Here is an 18678-nt window from a genome sequence, read left to right on the forward strand (position 1 = left end):
TGAAAGTACGTTGGCCCTACAGTTGTCAACATAGACAACTGCCCCATAGACAACGTTAGCTGAGCTTCATCTTAAGTCCCCAGTAGTACCCTGGTAGTTTTCCATGAACGAATTGGAATCCTTGGCTTTAAATTATCTAGGTGAAAAAGAAGAACTGGGAAAAGTTTTTGTCTATTTTTGGCATTTTCTGCAATTCAAACCCAATAACTGGGTTGAGAAGGGGGATAGTGGTTTTTGCTGAGGTGAAACATTAACGTCAAGCTTTTAGAATGGTTATTAAAATAAAAAATTTGTATTAAATTTTAGCTTCCTTTTGTGTTTATTTCCTGGTGTGGAGTCTTGATGGGACTGTGAGGCGTGTCCACACCTAGGGCAGGAGGGAGTCCAAATGGTAAATTCATGTGGGTATTTTCGAGAGGCAAGTGGAAAGAACCTCCCTGCCCCCTTTGGTATTTTTCAAAACTTCTGGCTAAAAAAAGGGGTCTTGTGGCAAGGAGGAGTGATGCTATGGACTTGAAGCACTTAAAAGGACTAGGGAAAAAGAAAGGGCTCATCAAGGCATGGTTGTTGGAATCAGATTATCTTTAGTTAAGGGTGGAATGAGTAGGTCTGAGGAGCAGAAGCCGGGAAAGAGAAGAAAAAAAATCCAATTGCTTTAGATTTTTGGGTGCACACGGGCTTAGCACCCAGACCTTCTCACCTCCTTTTTCTCTCTCTTGTCCCAGGTTACAGGATGGTTAATGACAATGTTCTTCACCTTCCCTCAGGGAACATTTTTATGCCTCTCTCATGTACAGTTCATTATTTCCAGAAATATTTATGGAGGAGCCATGCTGTTTAGGCACTACTAGAAATGCACATTAAGAAGAAAGCATGCTCGAGAACTCACTATGCATTGGGAGCAACAAACAAGAGAAACGGCCTGAACCTATTGTAAGTGATTTAACAGAGATGTGCGCCAGATGCTGGAGAAGTTGAGGGACAGTGCATAAAGGAAGAACCCAGGCTTAGCCTGGGCAATCAGGGCAATTTTCCAGTAAGAGGCAACTTTGAGTAGAAGAGATGAGGAAGAGGCAGAGGAAACATTGTGCAAAAGCACAAAGATCTGGCTCAGCATGGCATATTTGGGGAACTAACTGCAAATAGAACTACTTGGCTTTAAGGAAGACAATGTGTGTGGATGTGCTGGAAAGGAGACTGGCAAAGTAGGACAGAGTCAGAAAATGAGGGCCTGGAGCATGAGGTGGGGGGGGGGCGCTTTGAAGAATTTTGGGGAAGGTACTGACCTGAATCTTCATACTTTAGAAAGACCATCCTGGAGGCAGTGCTGGTTTGGAATCATGACCCATATTAACAAGTAAAAATAGTACATTGCAGAACAGTAGCATATTTAACCAAGTTTAAGATGCCGTGGGTTGTAGGATACATTTTGGTCTCAGAGATGTTAAATATTATGGGGGGGGGGCGCCTGAGTGGCTCAGTCAGTTAAGTGGCTGCCTTCAGCTCGGGTCATGATCCCAGGGTCCTGGGATCGAGCCCCACATCGGGCTCCCTGCTCGGCGGAGAGCCTCTTCTCCTTCTCCCTCTGTCTGCTGCTCTGCCTACTTGTGCTCTCTCTATATATCTGTTAAATAAATAAATAAAAATCTTTTAAAAAAATAAATTAAAAAAAATAAATAAATAAATATTATTGGGGGAAATTGCCTCTTAAAGTAGAAGAAATACAGGGGCGCCTGAGTGGCTCAGTTGGTTGAGCCTCCAGCTTTTGATTTCGGCTCAGGTCATGATCTCAGGGTGGTGGGATTGAGCTCCACATTGGCTCCAAGATCAGCGCAGAGTCTGCTGGAGATTCTCTCTCTCCCTCTCTCTCCACCCCCCACCCCCCCTCGCCCCGCTCACACATGCACCCTCTCTAAATAAATAGAATCTTTTTTAAAAAAATGAAGTAGACGAAATACAGCATGTTTAATATCATATTTTTAGGGGGAAAAAGGCTTATTTGGGAGTAAGATTTGAGAACTGGATAGGGGTGACTTTTTCCTTATAACCTTATAAACTTTTTGGCTATTTTACAATGAGAGTATATTACTTTTAGTTTGAAAAAGACAACAAAGGGGCACCTGGGTGGCTTAGTCAGTTAAGCGTCTGCCTTTGGCTCAGGTCACAATCCCAGGGTCCTGGGATCGAGCCCTGTGTGCTGGGCTCCCTGCTCAGTGGGGCACCTGCTTCTCCCTCTCTTTCTGCTGCTCCCCCTGCTTGTCCTCTCTCTCTCTCTCTCTCAAATAAATAAATAAATAAATAAATAAATAAATAAATATCTTTAAAAATAAGAAAGACACTAAAGAAAAAAAAGACATGAATAACATGACCAAAAAAAAAAAAAAAAAAACCAATATCAAATCTTTAGGCTGGAGGAGACGAAACTCTCAGCAAGAACAGTCAAGAAGTTATTGAGATGATCCAGAAAAAGGTTGCAAAAGGTCTGAGTTAAGCAGTATCAAAGAAAGGGAGATGAACAGATGGACTGAAGAGATAGTAGGATTTGGAGCCAGAGGAGCTGAGGGGGGCAGAGAGGGGAGATGAACAAGCTTGGCTTCTCTCATGCATTTAGCCTGAGTCACTGGATGGATGTTTGTTATCATCTACATGGATAGAAAATACAGAAGAGTTGGTTTTGGGAATGGGAAAGATGATAAATTCCGTTCAGTGCATATAAAGGTTGAGGTGCCTATGGGCCATAAAAACAGGAATATCCAAAAAAAAAAAAAAAAAAACAGGAATATCCAGAAAGCGAGATAAGGTTTGAAGCTCCAAGAATGTATGAGATTAGCATATGTAATGACTATTGAAGCCCTAGGCAATGACAAAGTTGCTTAGAGAGATGTACAGGCAGTGGGAAGGGAAGGAGGTGGAGGGTGAATCTTCAGAGAAAGAGGAAAAGAACCGTGTTAGGGAGACTTGGAAGGATCTGCCGGAGGGGAAGAGGAACACCACCGAGTGGGTGTCACAGAAGCAGAAGAAGGAAAAGCTTTCTAGAAATGATGCCAAGTTTGATAAGAAGTGAAATAGGACCGCAGCCTGTTAGGCCACTGGAGTCTGGTCTGGAGGAGTTTCCAGAAGCATGGTGGGGACAGAAGTCAGGTTTCAGAGGGGTGAAGAGTGTGTGGGGTGAAAGTGGGGTGAGAGACTTGGCCATGAAAGGCAGGAGAGAAATCTAGATAAGGAGAATATCAGATCATGTAATCTAAGGTTGTTTGTTTTTTGGTAGTTGTTTCAAGAGGTATGATCACGTGTGTGTGCTGAGGGAAAGCTGCCAGGAAAAGATAAGTTGAAGACCTAGAGGAGAGAGTACATAATTGATAAATTAAGAGGTGGGGGTGGGGCTAGAGTCCAAAATTCAGGCAGAGAGATCCCTGGGAACAGGACAGGGGAGAGCCACTTTTCCTACCGAGAACAGAAAGAAAAAAAAAAAGCTATTACATTAACTGGAGGGCTAAGAGATGGGGAAGAAAAGTTTGAGGAAGTCTTGGTGGGGTTGAAAAGTAGGTACAATGGGAGTAAGTGAATATGAGAGCTAGAAGGTGGGCTAGTGTGAGCAGAACATCAAATATTCTTAAGTCTTGGGGCTGAAGGTTTCCAAAGTGGAGTCATGTTGAGGATAAGATTCAGAGTGTGACCATGTGGATGAAGCATAGTGGAAGTGAGAGCATTGTAACATCAGGGAACCGTGAGGGGGTACCGAGTGAGATACTAAAGTCATCTAGGATAGAGAAGACACCAAGATCATCATTGTAAATGCCCAGTATTGTGGTGTGAGTAACACAGATGGCATTTTGCCAGGAGTACTCACTCTGCTTCTCATCAACAGATACACTCAGCAGTGTGGTATAGTGACTTAGATATGTGTGCCACATTCCAGATCACTCTCCTTTATCTGATCCTCAGAACAAGTATGGGGAGTGTGCAGGATAGAGACCATTACCTTGCAGAAAGTAGCTCTCCTTGCTATTCATATGATTGTATTTCTTGTAAGATGTGTTCTGATGTGCTTATTGTTTGCCTTCAGTCCAAACCTCTACTGGGGATGTAGAATGGCATCTGCATCCAGGAATGTGGAGCTGCCCAGTGTCAATCATCCAGGTGGGTAGGGAGATTCCCCCGGGTGAAACCAGAGTTAAGTGAACCTTACAAAGGCATGAGAGTGAACCAGGGTGCCCTGCCACCCTCCCTCTTTCTCTCCCTGTCTCTCTAGCTCTTCCTCTTCCTCCTTTCTGTCATTCTCTCTCTCTCTCTCTCTCACTACAAATCTGGGTACTCCCCTGGGCACTCTGAAGTAGCAAGGGGAAGGCATTTTCATGTTAAAGTTGAGGACTCTAGGGCACCTGGATGGCTCAATCGGTTAAGCGTCTGCCTTCGGCTCAGGTCATAATCCCAGGGTCCTGGGATGGAGTCCCGCATCGGGCTCCCTGCTCGGCAGAGAGCCTGCTTCTCCCTCTCTGTCTGCCTCTCTGCCTACTTGTGCTCTCTCCCTCAATCTCTCTGTCAAATAAATAAATAAAATCTTAAAAAAAAAAAAAGTTGAGGACTCTAGCTTACAAGTCAGATGATCTAATGATAGAGGGCTGTCTGCATTTATTTCCCTTCTCCTGTCCTGAGCCTGCCTTTATTTATTTGTTTGTTTGTTTGTTTATCAGTATTTATTGAGGGCCTACCATGCGTATGCATTTTTCTGAGGCTGGGAGCACAGTGGTAAACCAAACAGACAAAATCTCTGCTTTCAGGAAACTTACATTCCAGTAGGGAAGAGACAGACAATAAACATAAAAGTGAACAAGAATATATCACTAGTGGCAAGTGATCAGATACTAAGCCAATGAATATGATGGAGACTGACCAGAGAGCTATTCTAGCAAGGATGGACAGAGAAGGCCTCTCTCAGAAGATGACAATAGGCAGAGACCTCAGTGATAAGGAGAAGACAACCAATGTGAAGATGGAGAATAGGGGAGCAGGATGGGGAAGGCATTCCAGATAGAGGGAATAGCTAATGTTACATCAGAAATGAGTGTGGTGTGTTTCAGGAGCAGAAAGCAAACTAGGGGCTAAGCTGGAGCAGAGAGAGAAAGAGAGAGAGAGAGAGAGAAGTGTGAAGTGAGAAGAAGTCCAGTGAGCGGGGTCTGGATCTTATAAGGCTTGGTGGGGTTTGGGTTTTAATCTAAGTGTGATGGGAAGCCATTGGAGGTTTATAATCAAGAGAGTAATGGGTTATTTCTGTATTAAACAGCTCATATGGCTACTGTGTGGAGAGTAGATTAAAGGGGATGCTAAAGTAGAAGCAGAAAACCCACTTGGGAGACCACGATAGTGGGCCAGGTAAGAGACAGTGGTAGCTTACAATCACAAGTATCAGGGGTAGAGAAGGATTGAGATTTGGAAAACATTCTGGAGGTAGAACCTAGAGAACGTGCCAGTGGGTTGACTAAAATGTACCAAGATTGTGACTACTGAGGTAAGACCTAGTTTGGGGGCAGGAAGTCTGGAGCTCAGGGTGAATTCAGAACTGGAGATAAAAATTTGGGAATCTTGGGCATTGAGATGGTATTTTAAAGCTAATGGATGTGGTGAGTTTATCTATAGAGGAGTTCTAGAAAGAGAAACAAAGAGTTCCCTGACCAGCCCCGACATTAGGGGTCTAGCCTTAAATGGTATGTTACTTAATATTAGAACCTGTCTCAGTCATACTATGGCAAAGAGAAAACTGTAAAATCCATGTTTTGTCCCCCTCCAGCCTCCTGCTGGTTTGGCCGCAGCAGACATGAGTGTGACAGACACAGGAGTAAGGTTAATTTCAGGGTCTGGACTCAGGTCCAGCTATCCCTCCCCAAGTGGAAAATCTCCTCCCATGGCCAACTTTAGAAGGTATGGATTTGAATTTAGTAAAGGAGTCAGCAGATTTTCCAAGTACATCCTGATTTTACATGTGGGAAAACCAAATCTCAGAATTTGGTTTGTGGAACTGATGCTCAAATCAAGTTGACTTCAAAGGTAGCATTTTGTACTAGTCATAATCTTTCCTCAACTCTATGGAGTATTTGACTCAGCTGACCATTTTCTCCCTTTGAAGTCTCTGTCTTGGCTTCATTACTCTTTTCTGGTTCTTCTCTTACCTCCCTGACCCCACTTTGAGTCTCCTTTGCTAGCTCTTCTTCCTGTTTTTTTTTCTTTTCACATTCTCTGCTCATTCACTGTGTCCCTACTTGAGTTACTTTGACTGTGTTCCCAGATTCACTTAACCACTTCTATTCTTATGATTTCCAAATCTATATGTGAAGCCCACTTGGAGAAAGCACAGACTTTCAATTGATTAGTCAAGTCTTGGCTCTGCCTCCAACTATGTCTTTAAACTTGGCCAATTTACAAACACTTCAGGCCTGAGTTTCTCCATTTGTACAGTGAGGAAATTGACTAGATGATTCTGAAGTTCCTCCCAGTGCTCACATTCAGATTCTAAACCTGCTGCTACTTTTAATGATCTTAATAGTAATAATGGCATTTATTGCCTATTCTTTGCCAGACACTGAGCCAAGTACTTTACAACACATTAATATATTTAATTTTCCTAACAAATTCCTCTGAGGTAGGAGCTATTTTTATGCTGATTTTATAGTTGAGGAAATGAAGATCCAGAAAATGTAATTTCCTACAAGTTTATAAGCAGTAAGTAGCAGAGCCAGGATTCAAACCCAGCCGATTTTAATCTGCAGTCGACATCATTTAGCCTCTACTGTGTACTTCACCGTTTCCCTTCGAAGACCCTGCTTCCTGTGTTGCCGTCCCACTGCTGCCTCGAGCACTTCTGCTCCTCTGAGACATGACTCCTTCTGCCCTGAAGCTGCTCTTCTTCCTCTCTTTACCTCCACTGGCAGTGTTCCTTCCTAAAGCAAAACAAAACCAAAACCAAAAATGAGCGCCTTGCTAGGAACTGCCCTTCCTTCAGTCACTGCTTTAGCTCATCCTCATCTTCCTGCACAGGTCACCTCCCCCGGAGCCTTTCCTGATCATCTTGGATAGATCCGTGTCCCACCTCCAGGCATCTCCAGGGATCTGTATTTGGGGAAGATTAAGTTTGAGATGCCCATTAGACATTAAAGTAGAGATGGCAAGTGGACATTTGAATATAGAATTCAGAGCTTAACTTTCAGAGCACCTACTACTCACTATTAGAAGTAACTTACATACTTTTTTCATTTTTGTGTGGCCGTCTCACGCAGAACAAGGCCATCTTGTTCGCCGTTAGCAAAGAGTTAGTTGTGCAGAGGACTCGGAAGAACACGGAGTATTAGTTTCCTGGGCTGCTGTGATGCATTATCACAACCTGGGTGGCTTAGAAGAGCAGAAATTGATTCCCTCACAGTTCTGGAGGCCAGACATTGGGAATCAAGGTGTTGGCAGAGTGGCACTCCTTCTGGAGTCTCTAGGAGAGCATCCTTCTCCTCGTCCAGCTCCTGGCTAACGATCCGCATGCCTTGGCTTCTTAGGCTTGTGGCCACATCACTCCAATCTCGGGCTCTGTCTTCACAGAGCCTTCTCTTCTTCTGTATGGTTTCTCTTCTTCTGTCTCTTACAAGGATATTTGTCATTAGATTTAGGCTCTGCTCAGATAATCCAGAAGGATGTGGTCATAACATCCTTAATTTAATTACATCTGCAAACCTTCACCTTTTTACAATTAAGGTCACATCCACAGGTTGCGGGGATTTGGACATATCTTTTTGAGGCCCATCATTCAACCCACTACACAAGGGAACAGGAAGATGTTCTGGAATGTCTGTCTCCCCATCCACCCTTTCTCCCTTTATTTTAGCTATAACTTAAATTTCCTTCAAGATTCAGCTCAGTTGTTGCCCAGTCAAGGGAGCCATACTCCTAGGCCCAGAACATGCCCCTCCTAATATTCTGTTTTATTGTCCCTCTTCCCCAGTAGACCTCCCCCAGGCCATCAACCAAGACTTAGTCATCTCTCTGTCCCCAGCAAACACCATGGCACACCCAGGCTCTTTGTAAAAGCTGGTAGGTTGAATAAAAGACTGAACAAGAGATAGGTTGGCAAAAGACCAAGGAGGGTTTTGAGTATTAATTTAAGACATTTGGATTTTATCTTTTAGATCATGGATGTCCAATAGTTTTAAAGCTGAGAAGCAATAGGATGAACTTGTCTTTCAAATATATCCTCTCTTTGGGAGAAATCTCATCATCAAATATTGTTTTAATTATCACTTTGAAATGGGTCATTCCTTCCGAGCCTTCCTCCTGAGCTCTAGTCTCACATTGCCAGCATTTTGCTGTGTCTCTCCAGGCCCAAATTCAGTAGGTCCATACTAGCCCTCATTATCCTTTCCTTCCCCCAAAGTCACTCTTCCTATATTATCAAGTTCACAGGCATCCAAACTAAACAACTTGAATTAATCCCAAACGCTTCCCTCACCCCCCGCTACCAATTAGTCAGTAAGTCCTATCAACTCCATCTCCTGAAATTTATCTCAAATCCCTAGTCTTCTCTCTTCAACTCCAGTCCAATCCTCCTGCTCATCTTATAAGCCTAAAAACTAGATCCGATCATGCCATTCTTATGTTAAAACAATAACAAAAAAGCTCCAAAACAACTCTGCAGTAGTTCTTCATTGCTTACAAGATCAAGGTCTTTAAGATCTACCTATAAAGATCTACCTTTCTTCCCTATTCATTCACTCAACACATGTGTGTTGAATGCCTACTGTGTATCTAGTACTGTGCTCACTGCATGTATACACTAGTGAGGGAAATGCCCCACACATATCTAGATGGGCATGGTTCTTACTTGGACTATCTCATGTTGTAGGCAGTAAGGGCAGTACCCTAAGGGAAGACGCTACAGCTGGAAGGGCTTGATGGTGGCATCCTCACCTGTTTGCTTTCAGTTTATACTATAACTTTATTGGTATCTGTATGCTTTTTGAGTGGATTTACAGATTATATTATCTAGTTTTAAATTCTTCCCCAAGAGGGCAAATGATTTAAAAGAATTTAAAAGAATTCTCAAAAGAAACTACAAATTAAAGATAATACTAAATTTTAAGCCTAAGGGACTGGCTTAAAATTTGTTACACCTAGTATGAGCCTTAAGCAGCCTTAGATTAAAATAGTGGCCATCTAACCACATCTGACAAGAATTGGCCCCCTAATTTAAGATTATTATAAAGAACATTTGAAATGGAGATTTATATTTTCTATTTTAAATGATGAGCTCCTCCTTAAGTGTGAAATCGGGGTTTGAAGTGTTAGTTGGTAATAGTGTTAAAAGCCATCATGATTAACAATATCATTTTTTTTCTTTTTTAGCAACATACACGTGGACCTGATGTGACTATAATTTTTGTGTTTATAGAGGGATGGTTCATCAACATTCTGAAGTAGAGTATCATGCTTTTATTAGCTCTTACAAACTTTCCTAATATTTCTCTCCTGGAGAAAGTAAAGCCCCCAGCCAAGCAAAAATAAATTTCTCAGTTTCATAGTGTTAGATATTCCAAAGTTAGAAAACAAATTCACGAGCTTTCAGTTCTCGCTGTTTCTAACTACTTAATGCTCACCGTGGTCATGATTAGCAATGTCTTTACAATTGCTTATTTTTTCCTTATAATTTATATTTATCTTTGTTTTTATAATGTACATTAGTACAGTAGCACCGCATATACTTTTATTTTTTTAAACTAATTTTACTTTATTCTTATATGAAGATAATACATGTTCATTATGGAAAGCTGCATATAGTTTTAAATAAATAAATTGCCCTGGGCTACATGTCATTCCCTAAACCTGTTCCATTTTTCCTATAGCTTTGTGCTTTTGTTACTCTTTTTTGTAGTCTGGCTTCTCTTCTCCATTTGGCAGGGTCCTAATGATTGTTCAAGACTTCTCCAACATCCAGAGGCACAAATAATCCCTTTCCTCTCTATTCCTTTAGAACTTACCTCTATTACGTACCTTTCGCCTTGGGTTATTCTTACCTTGTTAGCATCTTCCTAGTGGATTATGAGTCTCCAGAAAGGAAGTAATGATTCTTAGTCATTATTCGTCCCTAATGCCATACGGCTGCTATTAGTGGGTATTCCAAGTGTTAATTGAACTTAATCATCTCAAAACATTCATTATCTTAAATCTCAAACAAATATGGAAGAGATAGAGAGAAACATATGAGATATAAAGAAACAAGAAACAGAAGGCTACAGATTTAAAGCAAGAGCCTTAATTCCCCAGCATTTTATAAGGATGATTCTCAAGGTATGGTCTGTAGGTCCCTCTGACAGACTGTGAATTTAACAAACGTCTGTCTTCATTAGTTACATGGGAAAGATGTGTAATTCCACAGATTTTTATTTTTGCAGGCAGCTAAGGGCTACTTAGTAATATACTAAATGAGTCATTAAAATGTGATGTTTATAAACTACAATTGACACATATCTAAAGAGTGCTAAAGATTCTAATTTAGCTCTCTACTAAAAAGCCTGGCAGCCACAAAAATGCTTGGCAAGTGCACATATGCAGATAGTTGGATTTCCCTCAGATTTCAAAAGGCCAATTTCTTATGCATCATCACGAGTATATTGAGGTAGCTGAGGTTCTGATTATAGTTCTTCTTGCTTATTAATTGTATATTGCCATTAGTTTAGTTTCATCATTATCAATTTGTTCTTGTGTGTACTCTGTGTGAACTTGGGCAAGTTATTTGATTTTTCTGAGCCTCAGTTTTCTATCTCAAAAAGAGGGGAGGTGGTAAGAGTCAGAGTACTTATCTTATTGGTTTGATGTGGGGAATCAATGAGTTGAGGCGTGTAGTGTTTTCGTAGGATGGTACCTGGCACCCGGCACGTAGTATATGATTATTAGTTAGGATTCAGTTCAGCTAAGAGTGACAGAAAACCAGTCACAGTAACTTATTAAGATAAAAGTTTCAGGGACGCCTGGGTGGCACAGTCCGTTAAGGGTCTGCCTTCAGCTCAGGTCATGATCCCAGGGTCCTGGGATCCAGCCCCGCATCGGGCTCCCTGCTCAGCGGTAAGCCTGCTTCTCCCTCTCCCTCTGCCTCCCTCTATCTATATCTCTCTTTCTCTCATGAATAAAAAAAAAAAAAGATGAAAGTTTCTTTCTTTACCCATGACCACGGGCAGCCCAGAGTTGGTATGATAGTGGGCAATCATCATATACCCACATTCCTCCCATCTTGTGCCACCATTTCTCAAGTAGGATTTCGAAGTCACAGTCTAGATGGCTATTCCAGCACCATCCATCACATCTGCATTCCAGCTGGCGGGAAGGAAGAATTGACCCATGCCAGGCCAAATAAAATCTTTTCCCTGGTTTTTGGAAATTGGAGCTAGGGCAGCAAAGCAAATGAATATACAAACAAAAAGCAGAAACAAACCCCATAAATACAGAGAACAAACTGACGACCGCCAGAGGGGCGGGGGTGGGGGAATGGGTAAAATGGGTGAAGGAGAGTGGGAGATACAGGCCTCCAGTTATGGAATGAATAAGTCATGGGGATAAAAGGAATAGCATAAGTATTATAACTGCGTTGTATGGTGACGGATGGCAGCTACACTTGCGGTAAGCATAGCATAAATGTAGAGACTTGTCAAATCACTATGTTGTACACCTGAAACTTATTAACATTGTTTATCAACTATACTTCAATTTTTTAAAAAAATGGAGCTGGAGGAAGAGTTTTAATTTCTTGATGGGTGAAGAGACAAAATCCAGGGCTCTTCACATACTACTGGTAGGAATGTAAAACGGTGCTGCTACTTTGGAAAACAGTCGGCAACTCTTCAAAAGGTTAAATATAGAGATACCATGTGACACAGCAACTCTAGTCCTACTCATATATACAAGAGAAATGAAAACATGGTCACATAAAAACTTGTACCTGAATGTTCATAGCAACATTATTCATGATAGCCAGAAGGCAGCGACAGCTCTGCTGTCCGTCAGCGGATAAATGGATAAACAAAATGTGATCTATCCCAATGGGATGGAATATTAGTACTCGGTAAAAAGGAAGGAAGTAAAGATTCATGCTACATGGATGAGCCTTGAAAATAGTATGCTGGTTGGAAAAAGCCAATCACAGAAGACCATTTACTGTATGATTCCATTTATACAAAATGGGCAGTGTAGGCAAATCCATAGGGACAGAAAGTAAGTTACTGGGGGCTGGGGGAGGCGGGGGTGATGAGTGACTGCCAATTGTATGGGGAAACTGAGTCCAATCACATAGCCGTGACGTAATCAATCATATCTATGCAATAATGAAGCCTTGTTGAAAACTCTAAAGAGGTTCAGAGAGCTTCCTGGTTGGTGAATATATCAGTGTACCCGGAGGGTGGCACAGGCTTCCAGCCTTTCCCATTTCAGACCTGGTCTTATGTGTCTCTTCTGTTTGGCCGATCCTGAGTTGTATCCCTTATAATAAAACAGTAATTAAGGGGCGCCTGGGTGACTCAGATGGTTAAGCGTCTGCCTTCGGCTCGGGTCATGATTCCAGGGTCCTGGGATCAAGCCCCACGTCGGGCTCCTGGCTTAGCGGGGAGCCTGCTTCTCCCTCTCCCTCTGCCTCCCTCCCTGCTCATGCTCTCTCTCTCTCTCTATCTCTGTGTCTCAAATGAATAAATAAAATCTTAAAAAAAAAAAAAAAACAGTAATTAAAAGTATAGTGCTTTCCTGAGTTCTTTGAGTTATTCCAGGGAATTTTGAAACCTCAAGGGGAGATCCTAGAAAGCCACAGATTTGTAGTCAAGGTGGTCTATCAAGTACAGGCAGCCCTCTGGACTTGCAGCGGGTGTCTGCAGTGGGGGCAGTCTTGTGGGACTGAGCCCCTAACCTGTGGGGCCCACATGGTGTCAAATGTGAATGGAATTGTTAGGTGCCCATTTGGTGCTGGGGAATTGTTGGATTGCACTAGGGAAGGTGGCATTTACCAAGTGGGCCATGATCTAAAACGTTTGAGAACACTACAGGGAGGTACTTAGTACAAAAGCACCAAACTTTGCATCTAGATAGAAGGTAGTAATCGTGCTACTTTGGGGCACTTCTTCAAGTGAGAGATAAAAGTATTGACATTTTTAGAGTTGAATTGTACTTTACAATACAAATGTTTACGAGGGGTACTTTTCAAAAGACACTTATTTTCTTATCAACTTTTTCAAAGATATAGAGGCCTGTTTACCCAAAATTATCTAGCGGCAGATGTGTCTAAAGGTGAAAGGATGAAATTAGAGCTCTCTTTTAGCGATATGAGTAAATACATTTCCATCAGGAGAAATTTCCCTGGATCTTGAAACAAAACAGCTACTGCTATCCAAATAAGTCTGAATGCAACACATATTTCTTTCAGTAGATATTTTATTCCATTGATTCTTTTGGGAAAGTGGATTATGTCCCTACTTGCTCTGCACCCTCCCTTCCTCTCTGGTCTCCTCCTTTTGTACCCTCCACTCCCAGATAGGGAGAAGGACATTCTTAGAAATTAATATAGATGATGGCAGAAAGGCTCCAGAATTTTAAAGGGACAAGAAACAGTTCATTATGAAAAAAATTGCATCACTCTAAGCTTCAAAGCAATTCATGTGGCATCATGTAAACTAAATATTTATAAAATGAATATAAATAATGAGAGGACTTTTAAAAATAGTCACTGCAAAAACAGGACAGAAAATAGCTAGTCAATGTATGTGAACACAGGGCCTTTCTTATGAGGAATCATATCATTATCATATGTGTGACTGATCTTACTAAATCAGACTCTCCACATACGGCATTAATTCATAAGTAAAAATTTTAATGAGAGGTTTGTCTCCCCCCTGGACACAAGCAATGGTTTTCTTGTTATTTCACAAGAGAATATTTACTTCATTGAATTAGTTACTCAAATCATGATAAAAATGGTATAAGACATTTTTTTTCTCATTTTAAAAGATTGCAGTTACAGTCTTATGATGGGTCTTTAAAGGTTGCCTTTGTACTAGAGAAAACATCTTATGTTACTTTCCTAATATTTTAAAACTACAGAAGTCTCTGTTCATAGCACCTTGAGGAAATGGTGAACATGAATAAAATTATGTAGATAACTTTTAATTTGCTAACTAAATAACACTTTATTTAGTTCGTCCAAAGTGGTTCCCGGAGACTGTAACAAGTAAGTAGTTCATTTATTTTTAATTGCTAATTTAATTGCAGCTTCAATACTTTATTCAGGAAATGACTTCATAGGAGAAAGTATTAGGCAACAAGAAGAGAAATAATCAAATATGTAATCATCTTTAAGATTCTTCCAGGCAGGGCTCATGATACTATTTACAAGAAATGAAGCCATTCTGTAATTGTAACTTTCAAGTGTAATGTGTATTATATTTGTAATAAAAATACATATGTATCTTTTTATTTTCTTAATGAGTTAAATATATTTACAAAAAGAGATGTGCGGTGTAGTGGAAGGAGCACTGTATGGAAATCGAAGGTGTTGGTTCTAGGTCCTACTCTGAAACCATACAGCTCTATAATCTCAGACTTACAAGTTAATGTAGCCTTCCTGATTCCTGGGGAACAGACTCAAGAATCTTTAAGTACTTCCCGGCTCCAAATTTCTGTGATGAATTCCATAATCTTCAGGGTGTGCCTACAACACGCACATGCTGTAGGAGTAGTCCCAAGCATGGGATTGTAGTCACACTAAATGGATCTCCAGATCCGCCCCTTGCTTGCAGTGTAACCTTGGGCAGGTAACCTTTCTGAATTCCAGCTTATTAACTACAAAGCCAGGCTAATAATACTATAACTTTTTTTTTTTTTTTTTTACAACATGAGAGGGGAGAGGGTCAGAGGGAGAAGCAGGCTTCCCGCTGAGCTGGGAGCCCGACGTGGGACTCGATCCCAAGGACTCCAGGACCACAACCTGAGCCGAAGGCAGTCACCCAACCAACTGAGCCACCCAGGCGCCCTATAATAGACATTGTTGATACCATGGCCCATTGCCCCTCAGCCCACTGCCACTGCACGGGACAGCTCCCTGGCTCTGTCCGCTGCCTACCGTCTGAGCCTGCCTCCATCTCCTTCACTGCCCCTGGGCTTTTTCTGGGGCACAGGGCCTTGCACAGCCCAGAAGTACAGGGAGTTCATGTCCCCAAGTGCAAACCTCCACAAGTGAGAGAGTCTTCTTGACTCTCAGTGGGGCAATGTGGGACACATCAGCGAGTTCCTCAGTGTGTCTCCAACTAGATGGAGCCCCTGTTCCCCACAGTGGTAACCAGCTCATTAATCAACCCCGTATTGGCTTTTCTCACCTACCTGTCTCACTTTTCCCACCCTCTGCTTTGTGCTTCCTGGAATCACCTCCCAAATAATCTATTTGCACACAATTTCTAGTCTCAGGTCTTGCTTTTGGTAATCCCATTCCACAATTGCTGTGATGATTAGTTGAGAACACGTGTATAGCACTTACTAGATCCTATAGGAAGATCCTAACAAATAGTAATTATTATTATACCTGACAGTTGAAACAGAATTTCATGGTTCTAGGCAATGCTTAGATTGTGTTTCTACAGTTAAGCCAACATTGACATCCTGCTAAAGCATATTTACATAATTTTATGAGGTTATCTAAAATGCATAGAAAATGTTATAAGTGGTGAACCTTTAGGTATGATTAAAAATTTGATATAGAGGGAGTGCCTGGCTGGCTCAGTCAGTAGAGAATGTGACCCTTGATCTCAGGGTTGTGAGTTCAAGCCCCACATTGGGTGTAGAGCTTACTTAGAAAAAGGAGAAAAAATCTGGTATAGAAAAATAATATTTGGTAGGGATTTTTTGCCTTTTCTTTTCCCTTTCTCATATCTCCTTTCCATTGTGTTTCTATATTGAGGTCAAAGTTTTACTTCTCTATGAAATGTCATAATTGAGTACTATTTCCTTGAAGAAATAAGTAGAAGAGCATTAATAATATAAGAAATAGCTGTGTATAAATATAAACCTTTTGACTCTATTCAGTGATTCCACAAGTGTTTAATCATGAAAAGGTCATTTATTTGACTTTATCTAACATGACAATTTTACCAAATGCTAGAAACTTTGTATTTCTTTCAGTACTAGGATTGAATTTCTTTAATTATTTCTTAGTCTATATCTTTCCTAGACAAGTGTATTTAACAAGTATGCTGTTGTTTGCTGTCAATATGTCCCTATTCAATTTAAAATGCATTCTTGAGGCACCTAGGTGGCTCAGTCAGTTAAGTGTCTGTCTTCAGCTCAGGTCATGGTCTTAGGGTCCTGGGATTGGGCCCCGAGTCGGGGTGGGGGGGGAATCCCTGCTTAGGAGATCTGTTTCTCCCTCTCCCTCTGCCCCTCCCCACCATTCGTGCTCTCTCTCTCTCAAATAAATAAATAAAATCTAATTAATTACTTAATTAATTAAAATAAATGCATTCTTGGGGGGGGTCTGGGTGGCTCACTTGGTTAAGTGTCCAACTCTTGATCACGGTTGAGGTCTTGATCTCGGGGTCGTGAGTTCAAGCCCCACAATGGGCTCCATGCTGGCCATGGGGCCTACTTAAAACAAATAAAATAAAATGTATTCTTGTCTTATCTGGTAGTTACAAAAAAATGATGAAATGGAATAGAATGAATCTTGTAACAAGCAGCTGTAGGTATGTCAATACAACAAGTTCTTAATTACACATGCTAACTGAAAAGACTACTGTAGGACTTCTGGATTTATCTGAACAGGCTTAAATCCTCTGGGCTTTCTCCAAGACCAGAAGGGCATCCCTTGGGAAGAGCCAGGTATGTGCAAAGGGAATAATTTTTCTTCTATTTTTTAAAATTTATTTTTATTGAGATATAATTGACATATAACATTGTGTACATTTAAGGTGTATAATGTGTTGATATGATGCATTTATATATTGCAATATGATTACCACCATAGCCTTATCTAACAGCTCTATTACATCACATAATTATCATTTCTTTTTTGTGGTGGAAACAATTAAGATGGAACTCTTAGCAACTTTGATGTTTATAATATAGTATTGTTGTATATAATTACTATGCTGTGCATTAGATCTCCAGGACCTATTTATCTACTGGTTGCAAGTTTTTACCCTTAAACAGCATCTCCCCAATTCCCCCATCCTGTGGTAACCACCATTCTACTCTGTTTTTATAAGTTTGACATTTTTAGATGCCACATTTAAGTAATATCATACATTATTCGTCTTTGTCTGTCTGACTTATCTCACTTAGCATAATGCCCTTAAGGTCCATCCATGTGTTGCAAATGGCAGGATTTGCTTCTTTGTCATTGCTGAATAATATTCCACTGTATATATTTACATGTCTTCTTTATCCATTCCTCTATTGGTGGACACTTAGATTGTTTCCACATCTTGACTATTTTAAATAATGCTGTGATAAATATGGGAGTGCAGCTATCTCTTTAATGTCCTGTTTTCATTTTCTTTGGAGAAGGAAGGAGGGAAGGATACCCAGGAGTGAAATTGCTGGAACATATGGTAGTTCTGCTTTTAAGGAACCATTTGTCTTTATGAAGGTGTCTTGACCTGGGGATCCCAATATGTTAGTAATGGGAATATAAATTGGTTGGTTCTTTCTGAAAAATAACTTTATGTATCAAAAATTTTAAAATATTCATACTCTTATGCCCTGTAATTTCACTTCCAGGAACATCTCTTAGGGAAATAACTAGAAATTTAGACATATGTATGCAAAAATGCTTATTGTGTTTTTTTATAATAGCAGGAAGGAAGAATGAGAAGAAAGAAGGAAGAAAAGAAGAAAGGAAGGAAGGAGAGATGAAGGAAAGAGAGAAAAGAAAAATAAAAATTTGGAAACAACCTAACGTTCAATAATCAGGGAATGATTACAAAATTTTGATGCACTCATATGATGGGCTATTTTGCTGCCAGAAAGATAATTTCGTATATCTATAGCAATGGTTGATATCTTTCATGCATAAAAACTTCTATAATTCAATAAAAAGTTAAGTACTCCTTATGGAAATAATAGGCAAATGATATAAGTAGGAAATTTACAGAGAAAGAAAATAATGGCTAATAAAAATATTTTAAAAGTTCAATCACTAATTGTCATATAAATTTATATTTAAAAAAACTACAAACTGTCATTCTTTAGTATGAAAATGGCAAATACTTTTAATAGTGATTGATACCCAGTCATGATTTATGAAGTATTGAATCACTATATTGTATACTAATAGATATACATATATATATACATATACACATATATTGTATACTAACATCACTATATTGTAATTAACATAACACTCTATATTAACTACACTGGAATTAAAATAAAAACCTTAAAAAAAAAGTAATACCCAGTGATGCCAGGAGCGTAGAGGGCCTTTCTGTAAAACATCAGTATGTATCAAAAGCTTCAAAATGTGCAAAAAAAAAATCATAGCTTAATTAAGACTTCTTAAAATTTTCTTTGTAGGGACTTGTTTCCACCCCATGGTAGCTAGCTATTGAATGAAAGGTAAAAAGGAAGTATGGGCATATTGCTATCTGAAAAAACTCTGCCTGAAAAGGCTACATGATGTAT

At 40.3% G+C, this 18678-nt stretch overlaps 1 long non-coding RNA gene across 2 annotated transcripts; it reads left to right on the top strand.

Moving 5' to 3' along the window:
• The first annotated feature begins 588 nt into the window (after window positions 1-588).
• LOC144381355 (uncharacterized) lies at window positions 589-18119 on the top strand. Of its 2 annotated transcripts, none has more exons than XR_013446390.1 (4): window positions 589-933; window positions 4067-4140; window positions 9379-9449; window positions 17848-18119. It is a non-coding gene; the product is annotated as an uncharacterized LOC144381355 (long non-coding RNA). The 2 variants fall into 2 exon arrangements; XR_013446391.1 differs by having other exon boundaries at window positions 17851-18119.
• The last annotated feature ends 559 nt before the right edge of the window (window positions 18120-18678 follow it).

The sequence above is a fragment of the Halichoerus grypus genome, chromosome 3 (assembly GCF_964656455.1).
Source record: "Halichoerus grypus chromosome 3, mHalGry1.hap1.1, whole genome shotgun sequence".
NCBI classification, from domain to species: domain Eukaryota; kingdom Metazoa; phylum Chordata; class Mammalia; order Carnivora; family Phocidae; genus Halichoerus; species Halichoerus grypus.